This window comes from Felis catus, chromosome B4, assembly GCF_018350175.1.
Source record: "Felis catus isolate Fca126 chromosome B4, F.catus_Fca126_mat1.0, whole genome shotgun sequence".
NCBI classification, from domain to species: Eukaryota; Metazoa; Chordata; class Mammalia; order Carnivora; family Felidae; genus Felis; species Felis catus.
The window spans coordinates 89,321,022-89,336,058 of record NC_058374.1 but is presented as its reverse complement, the minus strand read 5'-3'; the positions used below and the strand labels follow the sequence as shown (position 1 = coordinate 89,336,058).

General features: G+C 40.6%; 1 protein-coding gene and 1 long non-coding RNA gene across 8 annotated transcripts in view; both read right to left on the bottom strand.

The window, feature by feature from the left end:
* SRGAP1 (SLIT-ROBO Rho GTPase activating protein 1) overlaps positions 1 to 15,037 on the bottom strand; it is a 289,170-nt gene that overhangs the window by 203,591 nt on the left and 70,542 nt on the right. The gene's annotated exons all lie outside the window — the stretch shown is intronic.
* Positions 1,615 to 14,983, bottom strand: LOC123386626. 2 transcript variants are annotated; one of them, XR_006600826.1, is made up of 4 exons: positions 14,312 to 14,983; positions 2,975 to 3,092; positions 2,015 to 2,100; positions 1,615 to 1,887 (listed from the first exon to the last, which is right to left on the bottom strand). It is a non-coding gene; the product is annotated as an uncharacterized LOC123386626 (long non-coding RNA). The 2 variants fall into 2 exon arrangements; XR_006600827.1 differs by lacking the exon at positions 2,975 to 3,092.

The window sequence follows — 15,037 nt, the reverse complement described above, 5'->3', positions numbered from 1 at the left end:
TTCTTTTATTCAAAATGAAAACCATTTCAACGATGCAGAAACCAATACCCAGAGTAGTTATGAGATGAGGGAAGGGCCACCGGTCTCATTTCAAGAATATTATTCTACATATGTTCTATCACCTCCTGCCCATTAATGGTGGAATTTTTCAGTCAACCCACAGTACAAATGTGAATCATCTGCCAAAGACTACGAAAATAAAACTACCAACATTACTTCATTATTGATGAAGAAACACACTGTGATAATTATAAAAGATTTCCTTTTCGCAACTGGGTTATTTCTCTCTTAAAAACAAAAGGTGGGGGGAGGGGGAACACGAACTATACAAATACACTGGAATTACATTAGAAACATAAACCAGACATTAGCTACTAATTAACAGTAAGAGGCATATGAATATAGGGGCACCTGAGGGGCTTAGTCAGCTGAGCTTCTGCCTCTTGATTTTGGCTCAGGTGATCCCAGGTTTGTGAGATCGAGCCCCGCGCTGGGCTCCATGCTGAGTGTGGAGCCTGCGTTAGGTTCCGTGTCTCTCTCTCTGCCCTTCTGCCCCATTTGCGCGCTCTCGCGCTCTCTCTCTCTCTCGCTCTAAAAATTAAAAAAAAAAAAGGCATACAAACATAAACCAAAAAATCTACAGAATATTTGGAAAACATTTAAACAAGTCATCTGGCTACATTCATCTTCAAATGCAAAAATGGCATTACGTAATACTCAAAAGTGCCTGTCTAGTGCCACATGCTGCTTTCTCATCGGCGACACTCCTGACACTCCTTTTTTTCCTTCTTATCTCAATGAATATAATCATCTTTCCAGTAATGCAATCGCAAACAATTCACTCAGTCACTCCCAACAAAAGTGAGGTACTTTGATTTCCTTCTTCTGAGACACTAAAAAGTGGATATAACCTATTTCCTCACAATTCATCAGGGACTCCTGTTCTTCCAGCCCGACTGCGTTCACAACTAAAAAGGGAGGAAAGTGACACCTAACATTTAGACAGCTCTGAATAGAAAGGCCTCACAATTTTGCATTTTGGGTGTTTTGAAATTTCTATTCTTTATCATCTCAACTTTGAGGAGTGCTTCCCCCCCCCCCCCGGAGCATTTTAGATATGCAATATTTCACTCGGAAAAAGAAAAAAACGATGTGAATAAAAAGAGGTAGTCTCAGGGCTCCCTCTTGAATGTTAGGATTCTGTTACTTCTCCATGTAAATAAAACGAAGTGAACAATAATTTTTATGGACATTCACTACTAAGTTGATCTTTTCTGCTTTCTCTGGAAAAGCATCCAGTGCTACTGGAAATGGAGAAAATAAATTCCAACCTGTTACACAGCACCATAATTACTGGACATTGAGAATATTATAATACCATACAGCATTGCTCATCGAAACATCGTTTTTTTAAAAAACTGATGTATTGGTGATTTTCAACTTCAGCTACATATTAGAATCATTTGGGGAGCTTAAAAAAAAACCCTGCAATACCCAAACCCCACCCCAGACCCATCATATCAGAATCCCTTGGAATGGAGCCCAGGTATTGTTAGAACTTTTCTCAGGTGATTCTCATGTGCAGCCAGGGACAAGAACCTGGGGGTACTGTTGTGAAGGTCAGAGTGTTTTATTTTAAAATTTTATTTAACAAGAACTTAAAAACCACTACCAAACAATCTAACTCAATTCTCACAACCACCTATAAAGGTAGACACGGATTTCAATCCCCTTTGACTGATGAGGAAACTAAAGCAGACGTTAAACGATTCACCAAAGGTCCCAGGGGCAATGAACTGTACAACCAGGATTTGCATCCAGGTAATCTGGCTCCAAATCCCAGCTCTTGAATGCTGTGCTGGACTCCTTCTCCCAGAGAGAATTCATCTACAAAAAATCGCACAGATCTTAGGCATTCAGTTCAATGAGTTTTGACAGGTGTATGTACCCATGTACCTGCCAACCACCACAGTATTTAAAACACTTTCATGGTTGGAAGGCCTAGGCGGCTTACTTGCTTAAGTGTCCGACTCTTGATCTCGGCTCAGGCCACGATCTCAGGGTTGTGAGTTCAAGCCCTGTGTTGGGTTTGAAGCCAAACTTTAAAAAGAGAAAAAGGGAAAAAGAAAAAGAAAACAAAGCACTTTCATGGTTTCAAGGTTCATCCATGTTGTTCCATACAGGAGTATTTCTCTCTCTCTCTCTGCTATGATAGTATGGATACACCAATATTTGTTTATTCAGTTATTTGTTGAAGAACATTTTATATCCATTGTTTCCATTTGGGGCTATTATGAATAAGGCTATGAATATTCTGATTCAAATCTTTTTGAGGATATGTTTTCTCATGGTTAAATGCACAGGAGTGAAAGTGCTGAATCATATGGTAGGTATATATTTCACTTTACAAGAAAAGGTCAAATCACTTTCCAAAGTTGGATGTACCCTTTCACACCCCCATCAGCAATGCACAGCCCAGAGTGCCTTTTAGGGAAGAGCATGCTGCTATCTTCATAGCACAAGGCATCCCGAAGGAGAAGTCATTTAGAATTGGACAATGATTTGCTCTTCGACAAAAAAATAAATAAGAGAAGAAAAAGGAAAATACAACCTACACACCATCACCACCACCACCAGTATTTGTCCTACAGGAGCGTACTGAGAGTAGGCATTTGAAAACGCCAGTGTTCCTAGACATCAAGGCAAACAAAACAAGAGGAAAAACCTATATATCTTCAAGTGAGGCATATGTATAGGCCTCACAATGCATTTTAGCATATTAAATGCATACAGGCTCTCAAAAGCCGAAAGCCCAATAGTAAGGAAACAGTAGGGAAATCAATCAACTAGTTAGCCATGTTTAACCCAGCTGATCTCACGGGTCCCCATCCCCCGGTTCTCTAAGTAAAGAAATACAATGCAGGTTATGGTGTTTCCAATATTATAATGTTTGGGAGAGAATGAGAGCAATTACCTCTGCCTGAGAAGACTGGGCAGGAGTTCATGAAGGAGGTAATATTTTATATGGCTTTTGCTGGACAATAAATAAGGTCTTGAGCATAAATGAACACTCTGCCGAAAGGACTGGGTCACTGTGAGTTAAGGAAGAATGAGGTCAGATATGGGGACTCTGCAGTTTCCCCTGTAAATAGGAGGATGGGATCTCTAAACATGTTGGCTGGTTGGCCTGCTGGTCACCAACAGTACCACAAGTAGCAATCCAGTCAGTCAACAAACTATGTTTACCAAGTACAAACTATGGGCCAGCCAGGGACCACACCAGGCATGACGGAACGGTGAGGCCCGTTCTTGTGGATCTTACAGTGCAGTAGGGGTGTGCAGCTGCTTACAGAGAGCAGGTTCTAGAACTCTAGAATTGGAATGGATGACCATCGAGTCTCTTGAGCCATAAAAGCAGAATCTATTCAAGAATTCCAGAAAAAAATAACAGAGACATGAAAACGAAATGTTTGTATTTGGTCAATGATCCCTCATTACTATATAATATATTGGATGCAGGTAGAGTGGAGTTATGTGAAAAAGAGAAGTGTGAGGTGTTAGCAAAATATCCAGGGGGGGCATCTGGCTGGTTCAGTCAATAGAACACACAACTCTTGATCTTGGTGTTGTGAGTTCAAGCCCCATTCTGGGTGTGGAGCCTACTTAAAAAAAAAAAAAAGTGGGGGGGGTGGTGCCTGGGTGGCTCAGTCAGTTGAGCATCTGGCTTTGGCTCAGGTCATGATCTCGCAGTTTGTGAGTTTGAGCCCCGCGTCGGGCTCTGTGCTGACAGCTCAGAGCCTGGAGCCTGCTTCGGATTCTGTGTGTGTGTGTGTGTGTGTGTGTGTGTGTGTGTGTGTGTGTGTGTGTGTGTGTGTGTGTCTGCTCCTCCTCCATTCGTGCTCTCTCTCTCCTCTGGAAATATATATATATATATATATATATTTATTATATATATATATTTTAATTTTTTTTAATTAAAAAATATATATATATATATTTTTTTTAAATATCCAGGTAGATATGCTTGGGAAACAGAATGAAACTTTAGATGAAAGGTTTGGGTTCATTAATAGGCAATGTGATAAATGGAATAATTTCAATATTATTGGCAACTCTTCTATTTCAATCTTATGAAAACCATGACAACATTAGATTTGTAAACCAAAACAAGTATAAATCTTAACCCAGAAAGAAAGCAGAGCTCAGATTCAGGAGGTGGACAAAGTTGGTCTGAATCTCAGCTGGACCACTTGCAACTTGGGTGACTGTGGCGAAGGAACTTAAGCTCTCTGAGCCTCACTTTCCTCATGTGTAAAACTGGGATGATTATATTCACATCCTCCCCAGGGATGTTATCCAGATTGAAGGACACTGAACAGCAAGCAATGTGTCTAACACACAATCCCAGCTCAGTAACTCTTAGCTATTATTATTTATATTTAGAAAAATCCACACTTGCTTGCGGTTAAATTAGTGTGAGGGAAAGAGAATCATGTACAACATCAAGGTACTGTCAATATACACTGTCCAATTTTTAGCATGTGAAATGAAACTAAATTTGGAGGAAAGGATTGCAAGGGAAATCCTTTGAAACTTCAGCCAAGTTGTGGTTCTTGATCCAAACGGAATTTTCACTTGCCACACAGACCATCTTAGTAACACATGCAGTATTTCATACAAAAAATAACTCCTTTCTTCCCCCTCTTGACTTTCCTCCCTTCTCTTTTCTTCCTTGCTGGATTTTCTTATATCTATTACTAACATGTTGGCGACTGTGAAAATTAGGTAACAAATTCTCAGCAAATGTTAGCACTTCCCTTAATTTTTCTTTCCTGTAACACTTTCCCAGAAAATTTGAATTCTAGGTCACTGAGAATGATATGAGGTCACTTATAAATTTTAATTTCCACAGTGCAGGGATACCCTAATTGGCACAATTTTAATAATGAAGGTTTTCAAGGTATGCAAATATTAGCAGTATTTTTCTTCCTCTAATTTAACTTAAAACCCATCAAAATTAAGATGCTGTATATCCACTTATTTTTCCAAATGATCATGCAATAAAAATGGAAAGGCCTAGCATTCAACTGCCTTGATGAGAAATGAAGTTGTTCATGTGGGAAGCAAATAATTCATAATAAAGAATGAGAGTGATGTCAGCAGTAGATTCAACTGGAATACATGAATGCTGGTATGATGTGCATCTAAAGCAGCCCATCTTTGACTCTGGACTAGAGATGGCAGGCCACTTAATCTGAAACAGTTTCTGCTGCTAAATCAAGATCCAGGCAAAAGTCACACCTACTTTAAATCATCTGTTCTTTCAAGCATTATGGACACACAGGATAACATCAACTACGGTGACAGTCATCCCTCCTGTCCCATGCCACAATGATACCACTTAAGAGCTATAAATAGCTCTCAACCAGATGGGATGGCTTGGCTCAAGCTGTGATCGGATTTTTTTAAATAATAGTTTAAAAATAATTAATTCCTCATTTCAGTCATTCATCTGGCAAATATTTATTGCCTCAGTACTGTGCACCAGGCACTGGAAAGACAGTGCCGAAAAGCGCAAAGTCCCTTGGAGGCATTCATACATTTTACAAGTTTCACATCCTCAAAAGAGTGGTTCTCAAGAAGCCGCAACGCAACCAAATAACATCAATGGGGATGACCCCTCTGTGAGCTCCCCAAATTGCTCCCTACTCAATCCTCAGTAACAGGTGGCACCAGCTAAAAGAGTAACATCAACAAAGCCACTACTTTTTTTTTTTTTTTCAACATTTATTTATTTTTTTGGGAGAGAGAGAGACAGAGCATGAACGGGGGAGGGGCAGAGAGAGAGGGAGACACAGAATCGGAAACAGGCTCCAGGCTCTGAGCCATCAGCCCAGAGCCTGACGCGGGGCTCGAACTCACGGACCGCGAGATCGTGACCTGGCTGAAGTCGGACGCTTAACCAACTGCACCACCCAGGCGCCCCAAGCCACTATTCTTTTAAGCAACAAAGTTCATGAAGGCATGATTTTGTCAGTCCTATACACTTTTGTTACCAGAACAATTTCAAATATTTTTATGAGTTTATATAATATGAAATAATATAATAGATGTATATTATACTAATATAAAACAAAAATATCAGCTTCTCCAAAAAAGTGTTTGTGTGATGCCTAAGTTACAAGATCTACTAAAATATTTAATCAGCAAACACATCATAATCAGGAAAAAATAGAGAATTAGTGATCTGCTTAATTCCTGATCACATGCAGCACTAGGTGGAGATGGAGGGTGCCTTACAGAAACCCAACTTAAAAGAAACAGGATGCCTACTTTATCCGAGGCTTAATCAGAAGAATCTAATACATCGAGGCACCACACAGGTAAAATTAGCATGGCAACAAAAATCTGAGGACAAAGGAACTCACACTTTGTCACATATCAAATTGTATAATAGGAGTCTCACACTGTTAGGGAGTTCAAGTTCCCAATTAGTTTAGCTGAAGAGCCAAGGGTACAAACTGTAGCCTTTTCTTGAGACTTTCCCTGAAATTAAACTTTTGACAGCCATCTTGTATACTTTTTCTGTAACACTAAGAAACCCAAAGGAGACTTATCAAACTGTCTTAGCCTAATAAGGGAGGAAATTCTCTTGATTATATTATTCAAGGAATTTAAAAATGGGCATTTGGAGGTACATAATTTTGATTAGACAGAATGAAGCTAGCTATTAAATACCATCATAATTATGTACCCAAGAAGCTAAAATCTCAAATTTTTCTCTCCTTTACAGGAAGTAAAATTTTTTTGATATGACTGGTAAAAAAAATATTGAGAACTATTTCCATATTCTAATCATCCCTTGAAAAAAAAAACCAAAATACAAAGGTGTGAAGATTTAGAAGCCTTTATAAAATAATGTAAGCATAGAATATATAGTAACATGGATAAGATATACATGTAAATATATCTGTATCTCTCCACAAGTATATAAACCTATGAATAGAAAAAAATGTTACCAAAAATGTGGCACAGTTTGATCTCATTTTAGGAAAATTATACAGGCACAAATAAACTAGTGGGGTTCTATAAAATATTAACAGTGTTACCTCTGAGCGATGAAATTCACATTTTATTTATGGATTAGCCGATATAGGATTTCACACTTAAGTAGATGAAACTTCATGAATTAGAGTAGCAAACACAGTGCAGGTGTCCTGCAGCAGATACCATAAAATGTTCTATTATCCGGTTACTCTGTGGGTTGCCCCAGTTGATGGGATTTTTTTTTTTCCACCATGATAAGTGTACTCTTGAATCCCCATCTCCTATTTCACCCATTCCCCTCCCCACCTCTCCTCTGGTAACAGCAATCAGTTTGTTCTCAATAGTTAATCTGTTTCTTGGCTTGTCTTTTTTTTTTTCTTTGCTCATTTGTTTCTTAAATTCCACATATGAATGAGCGCATATGGGATTGGTCTTTTTCTGACTCATTTATTTCACTTAGCATTATACATTTTCTCTATCCATGTCATTGCAAACAGCAAAATTTCATTTTTCATGGCTAAATAATATTCTCTCTCTCTCTCTCTCTCTCTCTCTCACACACACACACACACACACACACACACACACACCCCACATCTTCTTTATCCATTCATCTATCCACGGAGACATGGGCTGCTCCCATAGTTTAGCTAATACAAACAACATTGCAGAAAACAAAGGGGTGGATGTATCCCTCTGAATTAGTGTTTTTGTATTTTGGGGGTAAATAGTACTGCAGTTACTGGATCATATGGTACTTCTATCTTTAACATTTTGAGGAACTTCCATACTGTTTTCCACAGTGACTGCACCAGGTGGCATTCCCACCAACGGTGCAGGAGGGTTCCTTTTCCTCCACATCCTCACCAAAACTTGTTTCTGGTATTGTTAATTTTAGCCATTCTGACAAGTATGAGGTAGTATCTCACTGTGGTTTTGATTTGCATTTCCCTGATGAGTGGTGTTGAGCATCTTTTCCTGTGTCTGTTGGCCATCTGTAGGTTTTCTTTGGAGAAATGCCTGTTCGTGTCTTCTGCCCCTTTTTAAACTGGATTGTTTTTTATGTGTTGAGTTGTATCAATTCTTTATAGATCTCAGACACTAACCCTTACTGGACATGTCACTGGCAAATACCTTCTCCTATTCAGTAGGTTTTCTTTTAGTCTTGTTGATCGTTCCCTTCGCTGTGCAGAAATTTTTTATTTTTATGTAGTCCCAACGGTTTATTTTTGCTTTTATTTCCCTTGCCTCAGGAGAAATAATCTAGAAAAATGTTGCTATGGCCTATGTCAGAGAAATTACTGCCTGTGCTCTCTTCAAGGATTTTTATGGTTTCAGGTCTCACGTTTACATCTTTAATCCATTTTGAGTTTGTTTTTTGTGTACGGTGAAAGACAGTAGTCCAGTTTCACACTTTTACATGTGGCTGTGCAGTTTTCCCAACACCATTTGTTGGAGGGACCATCTTTTTCCCATTGTACATTCATTCCTCCTTTGTCAAAGATTAATTGACCATCTAATTGTGGGTTTATTTCTGGGTTTTCTGTTTGATCTCCTTTCTAAAAGGAACTCACAGCCCAGAGAAAAGGTTAACTTCAATGACATAAATGAGAGGAGTAGATACAGACAGAACATACAGGAGGTTCTCGGTTATTAAGTCTTCAGTGAAGTATTGACCAAGTGACAAGTCTTAACATGTATGCCCCCTTTTAGTAATCAAATGAACCTACTCCTAGGGCTGACTAGAAGTTCATTCAGTCACTCATCATGCATTCACTGAGTTCCTACTCCATAGCAGGCTCTGTATTACTGTGGCTGAGTATCAAAAACGACATCATGTCTTTCCCTCAAAGAGCTCACAGTCCATTTGGAGAGACAAGTAAACAGATGCACACCAGGCAACATATGCCCAGAGTAGCTCAGGAGCACAGAGGAGGGGCACTTGATCTAACCTGGGACGACTGCAACCAGCTTGGAGTTGCCGGAATGTGAAGGATAACTTGAGAAATGTTGAGAGATGATGCTGGAAAAGTAGGTTGGGGTAGAATCATGGGAGGCCTACTCTATTTTGATAAAGAATTAACACTTTTTCATTGCGTGGATAATAGGAGCATATTTAAAAGATTTTACTGGTCAAGTTACATGCTGCATTAAGACAGACTTCATTCACTCTAGGGCATCACTAATGTAAAAAGTTTGTAACCTATAAATGCTATTGAAATGCTTATGATCTCCTACCATCCTCCTTTCTATTTGCGCATTTGCCCTGGAATGATGAACAGAATATTCTCAGTTGAGTTAAAAGCTGTGTCCACAGATTTCTTAGACTAGATTAGAAAATTTCTTAAATCAGAAATAATTTATTCTTGATTTCATGTAAACACTGAATGCGAGGTTGTGATTGATAAGGAAGTCTAAAACAGCCCTCCCATTTCCTCCCATAATTCATAGAATAGAGCCTAAAACAGTGTTGACCATGGGCTCCCAGGCCTAGGAGACCTAGTGCCTGCCTTTCTTCCCCACCTCATCTCCCCTGGCTCACTTCTTTCTCTTCACAACTGTCCTTGCTGCTGCTCCCTGGATAGTCTCTACCTCTGAAATGTTGCCCTGACATGTTCTACTACCACAGTCTGGCATGGCTTGCTCCTTCCTTTTATTCAAGTTTCTCCTCAAAAATCACCTTCTCAGAGACTCCATCATTATTGGGGAAATGCCAATGGAGACCACATGGAACATATCACTCGTGACCACGAATGAGTTACTTAATTTCATTGTGTCTTAGTATCCTCATCTATAAAACAGGGTAATGGGGCGACTATGATTACTTAAGAAAGAACTTAATTACAGAGCGCCAAAGGTTGATGGAGGTGGGTGGAGATGGGCTGAGTGATGGGTATTAAGGAGGGCACTTGTGAGGAGTACTGGGTGCTGTATTACTCTAAGTGATGAAACACTAAATTCTACCCCTGAAACTAATATTGCACTATATGTGAACTAACTAGAATTTAAGTAAAAACTTGAAACAGGAGGGAGGCAGGGAGGGACGGAGGGAGGGAGGGACGGAGGGAGGGAGGGACGGAGGGAGGGAGGGACGGAGGGAGGGAGGGACGGAGGGAGGGAGGGACGGAGGGAGGGAGGGACGGAGGGAGGGAGGGACGGAGGGAGGGAGGGACGGAGGGAGGGAGGGACGGAGGGAGGGAGGGACGGAGGGAAGGACGGAGGGAAGGACGGAGGGAAGGAGGAATTTAGCTCTTTGTCACAAAATTATTATTATACAATAAAAACATTTCCCCCCATAAAAGATGTCCATCTCAGGGGCTGTAAGCAATTGGAATTCCTTAGGCAGTTTTTCTATGACCCGTTTCCTCCACACCCAATTTTAAAACATGAACCAATTTGGAATCCTATAGTTATTTCTGTAGTTTGGTCAAACTAAAGATGTGCTAGGAAAATCTTGCAACCACCAAACTTCCAGTGAGGACAGCACAATTTAATCTTGCCTTGGCCCTAGCCACCAACTTAGAGGAGACCAGCCAGATGAGAAGAGTAAAAATAGCCCCTGCCATCTATTGAGGGCTTCCTCTAAGCTAAACAACTTAGACACATCATCTCGCTGATTCTTCACAACTAGCTTAGGGAGTCAGCATGGCCAAGAACTCCAGCAAGCAACTGTTGTATTGTGAACTGTTTTGAACTCTGGGCCTGAGCAGGTCCTGCTGTGGAGATGATATTCACATAGTAATTAGCAATTCTTGAGAGGAGATTTGCACTGCACTACCAGCTGTAATACATCCTTCTAAAACAAAACAAAAACACAAAAAGCAGAATCTGTCTTTCATATTCTAAATGATGATTTTACAGTAAAAATCCCAGGCCTTTAGTGCTGTGAAACCCATGTGGTCCCTTCTAAAAATTACTATAGCAACACCTCTAACTCAAAAGGATCAAACTCTGCAGTGCTGCTGGCTCATGATGATCCCAGCACACCCAAAATAAAGATGAACCTTTCACTGAATTAACCTATGTTTTTCCATCTGGACTATATAGCTAGGGACCCAGGGCATCCCTCCCTCCAGAGGGTCACACCCTCTTGGAGAGCTCTCGGTCCTTCTGAGAGACCTGTTCCAGCTCTGTATAGGCTAGGGATCCAGAGGACAGTCCAGGTGCTCCAATGACTTGAAAGAATCCCAGATGAGCAATAATACCGACTCATAACGATGACCCTTTATACAGTTCTTACTATATACTAGGCAGCATTTATTCTCCATGTTTTACACATATTCACTCATTTAATCTGCATAATTACTCCATGGGGTAGACATTAGGCTTGCAGTCTGACCAAATCCTGTAATTGAGACTTACAAAGGTGAACATGTAAGATCTATGTACAAACTGTGCACAACAAGGTCAGGACCAGAGCAGAAATCCCCAAAGGTCCCCACTAGTAAGTCAGCGACTCCCAGGGGCCAGACCCCCTGAATTTGACCAGCCAGGACACCACCTTTTCCAATCCAAAATGCTATTTCCCAGAAGTAATAAACGAAGCAGAAGAACACAAAGGAGTACTTAAATTTCATCACATCCCACACCTGGACTACTTCTCATCAAGTTTCTCGGCCTGCACGCAATTCTCAGACCTATCTTCTATCCCATCACTAATCATCCAGGGCATCCTACGCCTTCTGGGCTTTCAACGCAGCCAAAACTTCCTCTTGAAACTTCTTCCTGTCTCCGATGTCTCCTGGTCATCTCCCTCTAGTCTCCCTATGTTTATAACACTCTGTGCAGGTTTCCTATCCCATGCAATTACTGGCTTGGTTTTTATTTTGTCCACCTCCTCTTTGAACTTTTAGCATCTTGAGACCACGGGCAACATTTGCTTTCCCAATGTCTGATAAAGAGCTGACTGGGCTGCCACAGACAAGCAATAATGTTTACTCACTGAATGACCTAAGGAAACCACCGCCCCCAACAGCATTTCTCACCATCCACCTAAACAATGCCCTCGTAGCACCAGTGGGATCCGGGAAGGATTAGAAAGGGAGGGGTCCCTGAACCAGAGGGAGCTGCCTGGTTAGTAATGAAGAACTTAACAAGAGAACCCTTTCTGGGAGCTCTGCTTCCAGCCCTGGAATTTAAACTTGCATCCTTGTTCAGCGAAACAATAACCATCACTACCACCTATGACCAAAGCTTCCATTTAATCCTTGGGGACTTCTCACTTCATGAATATCCAAGTTCCTGAATAGCTTTTGAAGTTCAGTGAAAGGCTGCTCACAATGTTTTGGGCAGAGTTTCTGTTCTGAGAGTTACTTTTTCTCTTTGGGGTAAATCACATTTGGTTTTCCTTTATCCTTCTAATAAATGCTGTTTATAAGGCTAGAGGCATTGAAGGTGAAGAGAGAAAGATACTCTAGAAGTTGTTAATCAATCCGGAATTTCTCCGGGTGCTTGTATGACCTCAGCGTTTTTCACATTTCCACAGGTCTCCTTGGAGACCGTTGCCATGATCACTCAGTGTCCCTGATGAAAAATCTTCAAAATGTGGATCGCTGCTTTTATGCTCTTTTAGCTCCTCTTTATTAGCTGTTTTGCCTTCACCCATAGTTTATTTCTCTATGAATGCAATCTGCTCATTTTTTTTTAATCCCATAATATTCCAAACAGAATACCCCCTTCTTTTGGCTCCTCTGGAAATGCTCGTATTTGGAGTATGTTTAGCAGTCCATTAGGAATATCATTATACTTTTAGGTTTCCTGATCTCCTGAATGAAAATTATTCATAGGACAGTCCACCTCTTTTCCAAAAATACTAATTCGCTCTAGAAGAAACTAAGCACCAACAATGAAAACACTCGACCTGTTGCATTATGTTGCTTATTTAACAAGCTTGGCTTGGAATATTTCAATTTTTTTTTTTTTTAATGTATGTACCTTTTCTATTTCCCCCTTTTGACTTAAGTTAATGTAAATATACTTTTATTTGGCTCTACATGCATTATTTCCTGGTGGCTGTTTCTTACAAATATATGAAAAAAGACAAAAAACCTCAAAATCCCGAGTAAACTGTAACAAACCTGCCGAATAAATGGGGAGAGCTAAAATGCAATATCAGAAAACAGTTTTAGCACTGTCCAAGCAAGGTTAGCTGCTTTTACTGAAATCTAGCATTCAAATGTAAATTACAAAACGGATCATTCAGAGGGTCTCCCAAATCCTCATTAGGTAATGTGCAAAATAGGGAACCCATCTAGAAGAAAAATATATGGTAAACGGATCACAGACAGATAGTTGCAGTTTCCCTTAGCTACCCTATTTTTGAAAAGGGAAGCAACTCACAGGCAAAGACCAAGTCTTTGAAGGAGGGAATGGCTGTGAGCAGGGTTACTTACAATCATGTGAACAACAACAGGATACAAAGGCATTAGTACAGGTAATAAGTTAGAGAATGGAAATATTCTTTTCATATGAAAAAAAAAACCAGTGCCACCTAAATTTTGGCTAGTGTTTTTTTTTCAACGTTTTTTTTTTTAATTTTTTTTTTTTGGGGGGGGGGGACAGAGAGACACAGAGCATGAACGGGGGAGGGGCAGAGAGAGAGGGAGACACAGAATCGGAAACAGGCTCCAGGCTCCGAGCCATCAGCCCAGAGCCTGACGCGGGGCTCGAACTCCCGGACCGCGAGATCGTGACCTGGCTGAAGTCGGACGCTTAACCGACTGCACCACCCAGGCGCCCCTGGCTAGTGATTTTTAATAGTAATATTAAAGTGTAGATTTTAGGGGCACCTGGGTGGCTCCGTCAGTTAAGTGTCCGACTTCAACTTGGGTCATGATCTCACAGTTTGTGAGTTCAAGCCCTGCATCAGGCTCTGTGCTGATGGCTTGGAGCCTGGAGCCTGCTTCAGATTCTGTGTCTCCCTCTCTCTCTGCCCCTCCCCTGCTCGTGCTTGCTCTCTCTCTCAATAATAAACATTAAAAAAAATTTAATAAAATGTAAATTTTATAGTTAAACATTAGAAATTAATTCTTCTAAACCTATTTTAAACATTTCTTTAGCATATAGGGTTAAATCATAAGGGGTCTAGGGAGACTGTATTAATGAATCAAGTGAGGTAGCTAAACACAAGAAATAAATAGCTGGAATTCATTCACTTGTTCACTCAATCAGCAATAATTATCAACCATTCATTTTGTACCAAGCACTAGGGTGGGCATCTGGGATGCAAAAGTTAATGACCCTCAAGAATTTAGTGAGAGGGTACCTGGGTGGCTTAGTCAGTCAAGCTTCGGACTCTTGATTTCTGTTCAGATTCCTCATCTCATGGTTCACGAGACTGAGTGCAGAGTTGGGCTGTGCTCTGACAGAGAGAAGCCTGCTTAGGATTCTCTCCCTCCCGCTCTCTGTTCCTCCCCCACTCATGCTGTCTCTCTCGCTCTCTCAAAAGTAAATAAAACAAAGAAACAAGAATTTAGTGAAAAAGAACCACAAAAGTACAAGTAAAACCTTGGATTGTGAGAACTTGTTCTGCGAATGTTCTGCAAGACGAGCAAACATTTCTAATAGATTTTAACTTGATCAACGAGTGCTGTCTTGCAATACAAGTAGTATGTGATGCCACAAACATCACGTGATCACAAATGAGCCCATGGTTCTTGAAATCTGCTTTGAAATACCAGTGCTTTGGGTTACAAGCATGTTTCTAGAACAAATCACGCTCGCAAACCAAGGTTTTACTGTATAATAATTGAGGCACAAAGCAGAGTGTAATTCAGTGTTTAAAAAGGGACAAGCATTGGGGCTCCCGGGGGGCTCAGGCAGTTAAGCATCCAACTCAGCTAAGGTCATGACCTCAAAGTTCATGAGTTCGAGCCCCACACTGGGCTTTCTGTTGTCAGCACAGAGTCTGCTTCAGATCCTCTGTTCCACAGCCCCCCCTCTGCCCCTCCCTTGATTGCACTCTCAAAAAGCAATTAAAAAAAAAAAAAGG